Below are 12,970 nucleotides of genomic sequence, written 5' to 3' on the forward strand. Positions count from 1 at the left end.
GTATTTTCTGTATCATTGTCCTGGCAGCAATAATCCCTTGTAACACAGCCCTGGCTGGCTAGGCTGTCCCTTTAAGGTGGCTGGGTCAGCCTGGGGTAGAGGAGGGACCTTCCCCGGGGAGATGGGGGAGCCAGCAGGGAGGGCTGGAGAATGGGACCCAGGTGATGGGGAACCAGCCTGGAGGGGTATAAAAGGGGGCCAGGAGGGTGGTGTGTGCTTTGGAGGTTGTGGTAGGAGCTGCTGCTGAGGTTTGTGTTGGCAGTGTGGGGAGGGGTGTTTAACAATTTTCTAAAAGGTGTTTAACTAGGGGGGGGAGGTAACTGCAAATAAGATCTGCCATGGTAAATGTGCCTGTGGCATTGCTGAAAGGTCAGGTCAGCCTCTCTGATGGGAGCTGGGGTCTCTGAGCTCCTCTGTGGGTCACTTCTGCTGCCTTCCAGGGCTGGGGGTGTTGGGGGCAGGCTGAGCTGGGGCATGGGCAGTTGGTGGGCTGATGGGCAGGGGAGCAGCCCAGCCTTAGGGGCTTGCCTGCCCTGCAGGCAGGGGTGAAGGCAGCTGGGTGGGTGTGGGGCATCTGTTCTGCCCTCAGCTCCTAACTGTCCTGTGCTGCCTTCTTGTCTCCTCCTGATGTGAGCTGGTCTCTTTGACCACCTCATGGGAAGGAAAATGCTTCTCATGGTGCCTTGCCTAGACCCACCTGCAGTTAATATGAGAATAAATGTGCTTTCTTATGGTGCTGTTCACAGCCCCTTCTATTCAGTGCTTTAGGAAAGCACTGGGGTTACTTCAACCCTCCTGTTGTTCACTGAGCTCCGCTGGTCCCTGCGGAGGGGCAGCTGGCTGCAGGAGTGGGGCTGAGCCTGATGAGCAGAGGCTGTGGCAGAGCAAAGGTGTAGGTAGGCAGGATTAGAGGCGGAAGCAGGGTGAGGAGCAGAGAGGGATGGCAGAAAATGGAGCAAGTCTCAAGCAGCAGCTGTTTCCCTCTGTACCTGCAGAGGCAGTGGGCATGTACAGGGACCTTCTGGCTTCCCCAGAGCAACTCTCCCCCATCCCTTCCCCTGGATTCCCTTCTGTTGTTCCTGATTTGATCTGAGAGCTAGATTTACAGTGGAAAGCTTGGTTGAAGATGTGAAGGGCTGAAAAATGTCTACAGTGTACAAGTTGCCTTTCCAATTCACTCTTCCCAGGAGCAGCTGGCACCGTGCGAGAGGATGAACTGAAGAGCTGATTCCTGGAGCTCAGGCACATGGGTTTTTTAAATCTTAAATAACACAAGACTCAAAATTACTTTGATTCAACTTGAAATGCTTCTTAGTTTAAAGAAAAGCCTGAAAAACTTAACTTTGGATTGGCCTGACTAGACTCTTCTAATTGTTCTTGATTAATGTTTAATTCTTATTTATGCACTCCATGGCAGCGCTTCCCAAGATTTCCTCATGAGCACTTACATTCCTGGCTATAACTGCTTTCCTAACCTCCCTGCTGACTACTCATTAAAACCTCAGCTACCCAACCATTTATTAACACTTGAATTATGTGTGAGTGGGAGTTTATGAAAGTGTGAGCCCATTTATGTTCGTACTCATAAACAGTGTGCCTTCTGCTTGCATATGAAGATAATAATCTTTTCTACTTCTCAGTGAGTATTACTGACTCAGTCCTGCCTGAAATGGTTGTGTTTACAGAGGCACACAGAAAAACCTCCCTGATTTCCATTAAGGACCTTGTCTGCCCTTCTTGTCCTTGAAGCAAGCAGGTGAGTCCAAACTGCCTCTCTACTGTCTGTGGATCCCAGGCCAAGTGCAGAAATGCTTCATATACCTCCTCTTGCTTTGAAGTGGAACATGGGAGACATTTGGCCCCAGGGACAGTCCTTCTTGGAAGGAAAAATGTTAAATTCCACAGCAGCACTTGCAAGGCCCAAGGAGGAGGACCTGGTGCTCCTGCAATGCACATGGTGTGAAGGCTTCTAACAGTGACAGGACTGTACCAGACACAGGCTTTAAGAAAAGCTGGTACTGTGGAGATCAGTACCCTTCTTGCCCCTTCTAAATCCTTAGCCAGAGAGCTAGTGCCACCCCATCACACTATTACTGGAGATCAAAAATAGAGGGGATGGTTCTGCTCAAATGCTTGTGGCCTTATGGCACAGGTACGCTAGAAGCAGACGGTGCTGACCCAGTGGCAGGGCTAATGGGTGACTCGTTTTCTGGGCCTCCTTCCACCCACGGATCTGAGCTAGGCAGGCTGCCTTGGGTCCCCTCAGCTCTGTTAAAACATTCATTCCCATTAACAGTGCTCTTGCTTGCAGGTAGTGTTTGAGGGGTTGACGCGCAAGCACGCTGCTCACAGCCCTTCCTGCAGAGCCCGCCTGGCACTTGTATCTGTGCCCAGAGGCTCTGAAGTTGCCGTGTGTCACCTCTGCTCCCATCTTGCAGCTCTCGGATCATTCCTTCTTGCTGCTCTGTTTCGACTTGGCCACTCTGAACCTGCCCGAGCAGGTGAGGGTGCTCATCCCTCTCCAAAAGAGAGAAACGGTGCAATAGAGCATGGAAAATTGATGACATGCTTGTTTGGTGCAGTCAGATGGCAATAAAGGTCTGAGCTCATTCATATCCTGCTGGGGACTTGTTTTCCTTCTGTGGTTATTTGTCAAATGCTAATGAGCGGAAGCAATTTGCTCCTCTAGCTTTGAGAGCAGGAGGTGGGGAGGGGGCTGGGGAGGGAGAAGGCCACCTGCATGGGGCCTGGTGGGTATAACTATCTGCCTCTTTTGTTCAAGCTGTTGTTTTAACGGCTGGGATTGCCTTGTTTCCCAGAAAGCAGTTTTCTGGTAGTACCCTGCTTCCTCCGGGTTCTTCAGCAATGCTTGTGAGCCTGCAATGTAGCTGCCTCGGGGGGAGCATGAGGCAGGGCTCGGTGCCTCCCCGCAGGAGACTGGGCAGGTATTTCTGCAGTGCCATAGCAGGGGAGTGTGATGGGCAGAGTGCGGTCCCCTGAGCCAAAGCACAGTGAGGATATTGCAGTAGGAAGTACTGATGGGTCTCTGAAATGTGCAGGTGGTGGGTTACTACTTCTGGATTAACACAGGTGAATTGTTGTATGCATTAACTTGTTTCCTATTTACACGTGGTCACACCCGTGGTGCGCACTCTGCTAGAAAGAGCATGTGATACCTGTTTCTCACTAAAACCTTGATGTCTGGTTGTACACTGCTTGGGGAGTGTGGATGGAAAGACCCAACCAACCATGCGGATCTCTGTATGCTCCTCGACACCCGAGTGCAGCACAGAGCAATGCAAGTGGCTGCTCTTAGTCTGCTTTGCACTGGGTGATCACTGGCCACAGAGCTGACTCTAGTTCTGCCACTAACTATAGGAGTTTGGGCTAAATACTTACCTCTTTCCCTAAGGAAAGGGGTATTGGTTCTTTATCTAGTGCTTCTCTTCCATGAAAAGATCCCTCAGCAAGTATTTATCCTAGGTAGAAGCCTGGCAGACCCTGATAAATCAGAATGTAAAGAACCATATTTTTCCTAAAATGCTGCAGTGAGGGGCACAGAAAATTTAACTGAATGTTGTTCTTCGTTTAAACTCAAGTGACATTAATATTTCAGGAACATCCAGTGAGGTAGACAGGCATAAGTATCCTGACCCCTGCATCCTGTACAGAGAAGAGGAGAGCTTTGCCGTAGGCTTCAGTGGCTGGGTTAGTGCAGGAACAGCAACATGAGTTTTGGTGCCACACGCAGCTGCCTTTGGAGCTGCCCCTGCTGCTGGGTTGTAGTAGTATCTTCTCACAAGGCAAATGTCCCTGGTGAGCAGTTTCCCTCTCAGGGCAGCTCTGGAATAGGTGGGTACTTGGGTTTGTGAGCAGGGTAACTCTGTGATGGGGTAAAGCAAAGTCACTGTGTTGAGCACAAGCTGCCTTATGACATCTGTTGCATGTGGATTTAGTTTGGAAGGCTGTGCAAACACCCTGCTGATCCTTTGTAGAGCCACTGAAAACACTCCTGGCTCCAGACCCATTGATCCTGAACAGCTTTTAATTAGGGTCTAACGGTACAGAGCTAAACACAGTACGTGCAGTCTCCTGCCTCGTATCCCCGAGTGCTCTTGTGGTCTGGTAACTCAGCCATGGGTCATTGCATCTAAATGAATGATGGCAAGACAAGTGAGCATGGAGCTTGTCCCCACCACCAAGGTGCAGCTGGTGTTGACAACTAACCAGAGAGGAGCTGGTATTCCAGCAGGATCCTCTGGGTTTTGGGTCTAGCAGATGGATTCATGGAGCCAATGACAGAAAAGTGTGCAGTACCTTATGCATAAGTTGGAGGAGAAGGGCTCTGGTGTTTTGCTTGCTTCTGCCTGGCCTCCCTGCATTACCTTGTGATAGGCTTTTGCTGAAATAACAACTTGGCACACAACATCATGGGCCTAGAGATTGAATCCTGCCAGTACAGAGCATCTGGGGAGTGGCAAGCTGCAGAAAGATTATATGAGGTATTTACGTGAGGGACTGATGGTGAGCCTGTGGCTCGAGTCCATTCCTTGACATTATTAAGAGTAGCGCAGCCCTCAGCAGGGTGCAGTAAAGGTGACACAGAGGGCTAGCGTGAGAGCACTGGCTGTGATGAATCTTACTGGAAATACGTTTATTGTGTCCTGCGCTGGCTTGGGTCCTTCTAATGGTGCTGAGCTGGTACCTTCTCAGGAAGGACTGAAACCTGCTGAGCAGGTTCAATGCTGCTCTGAACAACATGCCTTCTCATTTCTGCCCCCCTCGCTGCTCCTGGTGGTGAAGTGGCTGACAACTCTTATTTCCAACCACAAAATGACGGTGTTTATGTAACAAAAACATCTGCATTTATGCTTTGCCACTTAAAAATAAATGTAGTAGCTGAGCTCAAAGTTTAGCAGCAGTTATTTTTTGCAATGCCTAGAGACTCCCTGAAAGATCACAGCCACTGCCTACACTGCATAGGAGTGCACAGTCTTTGTCCTGAAAAGCCCAGGAAGAAGGAAAGGCAGGGGGAGGAGGAGATAGAGGCAAACTGAGGAGAGGAAGACTGTTGTGTGTGCAGTTGTGATCAGGTCAGGTATAGAGCTCCAAAATCTTGTTCCTTGGCTCCTGATGTACAGGGCTCTGCAGCTGCTGGGCTATGATGCCTTCCTCATGGGGTGCCAACTTTTTGTACTGTACTTGGTAGGGTGCTGGGTTATCAGGTCCACTGGGGAGGGAGACGAGCTGTCTAGAGGTAGCATGGGGGTGCTCACCCACCTGCTGGCCAAGCTCCCGTTAAGAGTTCCTCTTAAATGCTTCATATGAGTTAAAACCTGATTTGGTGAAAATACATTGCGTCTGACTTGTAGACTAGTGCTTTGCTGCTGGTTGGGTTTCAGTCCTTTAATCATTCTGCCTTAATTTAGCCTTGAGAGGAAACCTGTGGCTCCGGCAGTAACATCTCCCTACTGAGCATCGGCTCTCCTCTGCTTTGGTCATTGAGCTGTTTCACATGGTAGACACTGTCAGACCTTGATTGGTCTGTCCAAAGCTACCTGGCTTCTCCTCTGTCTACTATACAAGATGTATTTTTAAGGTATTCTTATTCTGGAGAATATCTCTATGCAGATGTGGTACTTCATAAGCTTATTCTAGTTTATAATCCTCCTCTGAAGCCATCCCCAGAGCTCTCCAAGTCCCTCTTGGAGAGGAGGACGGGGACGGGGAAGCAGGCAGTTGCCTTCAAGCCAGTACTGAGCTAGGTCGTACTGGTGCTGTGTCAGTGCCATGTGTTGGTTGCCTGAGCTTTGGCCCGGACAGAGGCTTCCATGTGCCCTGAGCTGCCCCATAACTGTAGATGGCCACTGGATGGGGGTTCTGCTTGGGGGCATGTTGGGTGTATGATACAGCTCATGTGTATGGAGCCATCCTTGCTGCAGTGGCACTCTGAGCATCTCCAAAGCAGATGTTAGAGATGGTTCATCCTCATCTTCCAATGCAGCTACCCCCACTATGGGACACGGCAGCTTTTGTGCTCTGCGGTGCTGGTGCAGGAGCGCCCGAAACAGGAGGGCCCGAAACAGGGAGACAACCTTCTCTAGCACTTCTAGAGGGGATGTAGGCAGGCAGAGTATAAATAGCCAACTCAAAAGTTGGCTGAGACACCAAAGCAACTTCTCTGTGCTTGCAGTTAAGTGCTATGGGCTCTAATGGTCATGAGTCACTGGATTTCTCAATCTCGCTTTGAAAGCCCAGGTGAAGGGGGCTAGCAGCAGATCCAAACATGACAAAATGAATGTGTTCACCACCGGCGCTGCGGTTGTAGCGCTTTCTTTTATGAACAGAATATTACTGTAAGTAGAGTGGATGAAAGCTGCTGCCAGGTGGGGAAGAGGCTGGCAGAGCACTGGGTGCACTCACTGCTTCTCAGACATACAAAGATGAGTTTTGTTTACACAGAACAGACCAAAGCATAGTTCCTGCAGTTTAAAAATGAAAACATTTAAAAAAAAAAAAGAAATACCACCCATGTAGTTCAGTACTGGTGGCGAACATGATCACAGCACCCTGGTGCTATTGAGATTACTTATTTCAGTAGGTGATTTGATACTAGAAGTGTTGGAAACATTGCAAGTTCAGGAGAGAGCGATAAAAGCTATGAAGGGCCTGACTGGACTGATTAATGAGTACAGCTCTTAAGGATGGAGTGCACACATTAGTTGTTGACCAAGTGTGACAGGGGAAAATTTGAGAGCAAGGTAGAAGAGCATGATCAACTTGCAGAGAGGAAAAGCTGTTTTGGATGTGCCCATAAGATGATATGGGGATAAAGGAGACGATACTCATCAGTGGAAAGTAAGTCTGGCTATCAAGAAACAGTTCCTAACAAGAAGATCCTTCAGGATGTGGAACAGGGGGAACAGTGGAAGTCCCATTGCTAGTCACTTAACACTGGATCAGAAAATGTACTGTAGGGAACAATCCTCTACAGGCAGGAAGAAAGTGGGATGAGCTAATAGGACTTTCCCATATCTAATTTCTGCAATTCTGAGTTCCATTAGGGAAAATAATACTTTCAATTTCTTTCTCTAGCCAATGTAATTTCCAGTTCAGCCAATATTCTGTGGAAAACTGAAAAACACTGAATGCAGAAGCATTTTGCTTCCACTGTTGACATTTTTGGTGGTCTTTTGTTGAACATCAGTGTCCGAAATGAGAATGAAGTCCTCTACTTGCTTGCAGACTAGGGTTACATGCACAGCAGTCAATATTCTCCTGCACATTTTTGTGATCAGCTATGTGACGACTAAGGTGAAAAAATAGCTCATTCTCCATGGTCTGGTAAGTTCTTAGCTTTTGTCCTGTCTATGCTGTCAATGGGAGGTTGCATTAATCAATGTCTACCCATGCTCAGTCTGTTCTCAGCCTGGGAAAAATGCACCATCTCCCTTAACTTTTCCACCAAGCAAAACTAACTTTGAACTAACCTTCCAGCTGAGCATCCTGTTGCAAGCACCCATTCTCTTTTCTTTCTAGGGTGCAAGACACTAAAATGAGCAGCAGAGGGTTAATGCTGTCTTACAGAAAACCTTCTGGTCACTTAGTTTCTGCTTCACCCTCCTGCAATCTCCCCTTGTCAGCTGGATGTGCGAGATGCCAATAACCCATCAAAACAAATTCTCCAAGGAGACCATTGTGGTTCAAGGAACAGGGCTTTGTGCTGCAGAGCCCTCTAAGCTGCTGGATTGCATCCAGCCATGGTGGGACAGGCTGGATGCTCCTGCCTGACAGTTGTTTGGGCACTGCTAGCAGAATTGTTGTTGCTCTCAGAGCCTGCTTCATAGCGGGTGTGTCTCGGCAGCAATAATTAGTTGCAAATAGGCTTTTCTTCAGCACTCTCAGCAGAGACTGAGTGGAAATCCTTCCAGGTCCCAGGGAAGCCAGGGCACTGGCAGCTGCGCAGGGCATGTCCTGCCCTGTGTGGTCCCAGCTGAGTTCCCAGAAGTGCCCCGTGCAGTTTAACTCTGCCCTTGTAACATGATTTTGGAGAGGTGCAGGCAGCACTGAACACACCTGAAAATTTTGCCTGTGCCTCTGGCACCTATTGCCACATTTTGCTGTGGCTGTAGGGCTTTTCTCTAGACTATTGTTTGTTCCTGCATCAAAACTATGTTCCTCGGGGCACTATTTGCTGGCTCCTTTCCCGGCCGCTTGCCACAGCGCTGGAGTCTGTGCTGAGTACCCATCTGCTCAGTTTGACTCTGGCAGGACCCTCGCCAAGACCCCCCTGTCCTTTATCACTTGACGTGACAATGGCTACAGGACCGTGAACATCTGATGTAGGATTTGGGGAGGACGATTCTTCCACTGGTTTGTAGAAATGTGCATCGTCTCACACTCCTCCCTAGAGCTGTATTAACTTAAAAAAATAAAGCTCTAGTTGTCATATAATATTTATGCTGGGTACTCCCACCTCTGCCATCTTAGCTCTGCACATGAAAGATTATAATCTCCTCAGATAAGAAATGAGGGGCAAACCATACATGTATGTCTTCACAAATAATCTTCAGGATCTGCACAGACACCTCACAGGAAAAGGGTCATGATTTTCACTCAAAAAAAATCTTGTTAACTTTCCACCTGCCCTGCAGATCTCAACAACGCTTTAGATTCCAGTGTGATCTGCTCCAGAGCTGCACACTGGGAGTTTTCTAATGAGATGCAGAAGAGGCAGGTAGGAGCAGGATAGCAGATGGGCAAGGAAAAAAACTGAATAATCTGTTCTTCACTGGCCCAACCTATCATAACTTTGTTACTTAGTAGGGTTCTGCTGAGCGATTATTTAGAAGCTTTTCACAAATAAGTTCTTTTTTTTTTTAAGACTCTAAGGGTTTAAAATACTCAGCTGGCTTCAGTCTCCTGTTCTTTCTGGCCAAAATGAGAGAGAACCTGGGCAAAATGTGGTTGTGTTGGGCATCTTGGATGCAGAAGAACCTTCTCTGAGATTTGAGCTTGGGATTTGAGTCAATGACTGAGAGATGATGGGTCTGGTATCTCCTCCAGCTTTGTCATCTACTTTTCTGTCCAGTTAATTGTTGACAGGCAGCAACAACTCTAAGTGCTTGGCAGAGTGGCTTTTTTTGGTCAAGTCCTCATAAAATAAGGTTTGAGACTATGTTCACTAATATTAACCAGGTGCTTGAGTACTCATAGTTAGTGGATAACATAACCCCAGAAACGGCAGCTCAGTTGTTTTGCTGCTCAGTCGTTTCTGCCTTGCAGTTTTGCAGCTCATCCCAGCGCTGGCTGACCCAGGACCCTTCCAGCAGCCCCGGGCAGAATCCAGTGCATCCCTACGACTCCATCCCGCTGCAGTGCTAGTGGAGATCTGAGCAGCCCTGCCAACGCTCCCGGTGGATGAACTGGAAGGCTCAGTGTTCTGCTTCGGGCTTTTAACTCTTGCGACAGATGATTATTCTCAGTATGTGGCCAGGAAGGCTTTAAAATTGCTCTGGTCTGCTTTGTAACCTTGCTGTGCGTCAGTGCTCTCAGCTGGAAAACCTGGCAGGTAGTGAGCGATTCTCCTAAGAGCCAGGACTGTTCCCTGTCCCTTCAAAGGCTTTACCCCAGGCTTTGTCCAGGGTGAGGAGAACTTTGGTCCTTGAAAATGTGCTGATGGTGAATGTGCTCTGCACCCATGTGCCACCTTTCAATTCTTCTATATTTCTAGGCAGCTGAGGGGTGACATTGATGATCCCTCTCCCACATATGAGGAATTTGAGGGAGACAGAAGAGCTCATGCCCCAGTAATGCCATGGGCTGGACTTCTTCCAAGTAACACACTTGCTTTTGCATTATGCTCCCTATCACAAGAAGCACATTGCCTCTCTAGATGATGTAGGATGGGCCTTGGAAAAATAGTCAGTTTGTCATCTTTATGCATGCTTTATTATGGCCAATGAGGCTCAGAATTGAAGTTTCTTATGCTGTTTTAAAATCCCATGGAATTTTCAGGAAAGTACAGCATTATCTGAAGCCTCTTACCCCATTTATTATGCCAGATGCCTAAATCTGTTTGAGCTATTAACTCGCTGCAATAATTGTGTGTTGTCTCATCCCCTCAGGAGTCCCCAGAAGATGAAATTAACCTAGACTTGGTAATGTAGGTTAATGGTTGGACTGGATGATCTTAAAGGCCTTTTCCAACCTAAACGATTCTATGATTCTATGATTCTAAATTATTACTTTCTGATGTATTTTAGGATCATTCAGAACTAAAAAGAGCCATGTATATGTCCCAAGGTACAAGTGACAGGTCTTGCGTAAAGTTTCAACTTCTATAGCATCCATACTGTGTGGCTTATGCGCATCTGTGCCTGCTCAAGTAATTCTGTCATCAGCTGAGAGAAGTTTATAAACCCTCCTACCATCCCTTCAGGTCCAGATTAGCTACGCAGTTGCTAATAGCTTCAGTGCAGTGAGGGTGGTTTTTTGCATGCTCAGTAGTAGTGTCTGAGTACTGCAGAGGATTGCTGCGTTCTGATGCATCTGCAGAAGGTCCTGGGTGAATCAGCTGCTCAGCTCATGCAGGATCCAGCTAATGGCACGGAGAAGCGTGTAGTAGCTGTAGCTGTCTTTAACACTATTGCCCGCAAAGATACTGCATTAGCGTTGCACTGGGTGACCGCAGCCAGAAGTTTCCACTCCCGAAGCCGGCTCAGATATCTCTGCACGGTGAACATAGTACAGAGGCCAGCACTGATCACCAGAATGCAGAAAATTAGGCACCTTGAGCCTGTTGGAGGCCAAAGGCTGTTACGCAGGCTGGCTTAAGCGGCTTCAGCCCTCTGTGACTTACGAAACTAGGTCTTTGGCTAGGCTGCCCTGGTATGAACTGGGAGATGATGGCAGTTAGCAATCCTGTTCCTTTCAACAGTCAGAAGCAGTTTGAGGTCACGCTTCACCAGGGTCTTCTGAAAATGCTCTGTTAGGTGATGAATTTAAGGTCCCCACGCTTGCTCTTTGGCACTTGCTACTCACTGAAGTAGCCACGGGGAAGTGGGAGATGGTCCTTGTATTGCCAAGGGCATGTTTACCATCCCAGGAAGTATCTTCCCAGCTCTGCAGAAAAGGGCCAGAGCAGTGGTAAGCTACGCTGTTTCTGACTGGAGCCAAGGGCACTGCACTGGCAGACCTGGCAGTTATAAGCTAGGCAAATAATCTAGAAAGACAGCTCAGAGTCTATCTGCAACTCAACAGCAAAGTTTATTGAGCATCAGTTGTTCTGTTTGGAGTTTTAAAAGACAAAAGATGAATCTGAGCAGCTTGAAATCTAATCTGCAACAAGGAGGGGAATTCTGCAAGATCGAGCTGAGCTTCCAAAATCACAGGTGTAAAATATTGTCCTGATGGTTAGTGACAGTCTTGATAGGTCTTCATCAGAGTGGGAGTGCAAACTTTGCCTCATAGCTGTTGTTCAGGATTTCTTAGAACACTATTTCAAAGCAGAGTGAGACTATTCCTGTACTGGTGTATGTTACGAGGATTAAACATAAACTTCAGACTGTGCAGGATAACAGGGTGGTCATAGGAAATTCCTGAAGAGGAAATTCTGAAGAGGAAAATTAATACCACTGGAGGCAGGGGAAGCTAAAGACTTTGAATTCACTAGTTCTGTTCGTCTTGCAAAAGCTTATTAGCTCTGAAGGGTAAGTATGTGTTTGCATGTGACCAGCATGCCTTTGGGCAAAGCATGTGACGTGCAAGTGGTAGTGGAAGTTTGCATTCACAATCAGTCATTTCCTATGTGAAAAGGTCTGTTCTGAGTGTTGAAATGCTCCCCTAACAGACAGCTTGCTATCTCTATTTTCCAAGTATAAAACTGAGGCATAGACAAATAATGGGCTAGATCTGCACAGGGCTTTTTGTTTATTTTAAATAATAACAGCGAAGGCTTTTTTGTTCCAATTATCTGAATAGGATCTAGGGAAGTAGAGTTATCTAAGACCTTAGTTCATGCTTTATCCTTACTGCCTCTGTATGGAGTTTGTAGAAAGCTGCCCATGTTCTCCACAGCCCCTGGTATCTGCTGTGTTCTGGGCTCTCTCCAGCCTGGCCCCAGTCTCTGCTGTGCCCATTCAGTTCCATACCCAGCAGGGCCTTTCCTGGCACCTCTGGGGATATTACAAGACTAAGTAAGCACATCCAGTGATCAAAACTGTGCTTAAAAATGCATATTCCTGCACTGGTGAGGAAAGGACCAAACAAGTATTACATTTTAATTCATAACCAAGTCTGTTTGATATAGCCCATCTAACGTTACTGCATGAGTTAGCAGAGATTCCTGGGAAAGCAAGTGCTAAAAGTGTGGGGGGCTTTAAATTACTTGGTAACAGCTACCAGTACTTTTGTGTATTTGCAACCCTCCAGGTTAATTTTCTGCATTGCCCCTTGTAGTGCTTGCCCTACTAACAGCTCCTTTGTGCATCCTTCTGTTCCCAGTCATGTTACTCAACTCAGACCCACACAAGTGTTAGCTGGTGAAAAAAATTCATCTCAGTGGCTTCCTTTGCCATTGGCATCTCTGCTTTTGTGCTGCCAGTCCCACCTGCTCGGGGCTTGTATGAGTCAAAGCTTGGCTTAACTGACATATCTGTTGTCCCTTCTGACCACATTGGCACTCTCAGGCTTTTGCTGCTCAAGCCAAGTTTTACGTAGCTGGTTGAGTGGGCTTAGATCATGTACAGAGCCTGTAGGTTTCAGGTTCAAAGGTTTTCTGCTCTTCGTGAAGCCAGTTGCCTTACTGGGCAGTACAGAGACTGTGGCATAATCCTCGCTATCTGAGAGTTCTCAGGAAACCCTCTTTCTAGTTAAGGTCTTAATGGGAATTAACTTTTAAAGTCATTAAACACCCACATGCCTATATGTGTGGATTCTAAATACTGCTGTGGCATCATCCATGTTTCTT

Source organism: Pelecanus crispus, chromosome 20 (genome assembly GCF_030463565.1).
Source record: "Pelecanus crispus isolate bPelCri1 chromosome 20, bPelCri1.pri, whole genome shotgun sequence".
NCBI classification, from domain to species: domain Eukaryota; kingdom Metazoa; phylum Chordata; class Aves; order Pelecaniformes; family Pelecanidae; genus Pelecanus; species Pelecanus crispus.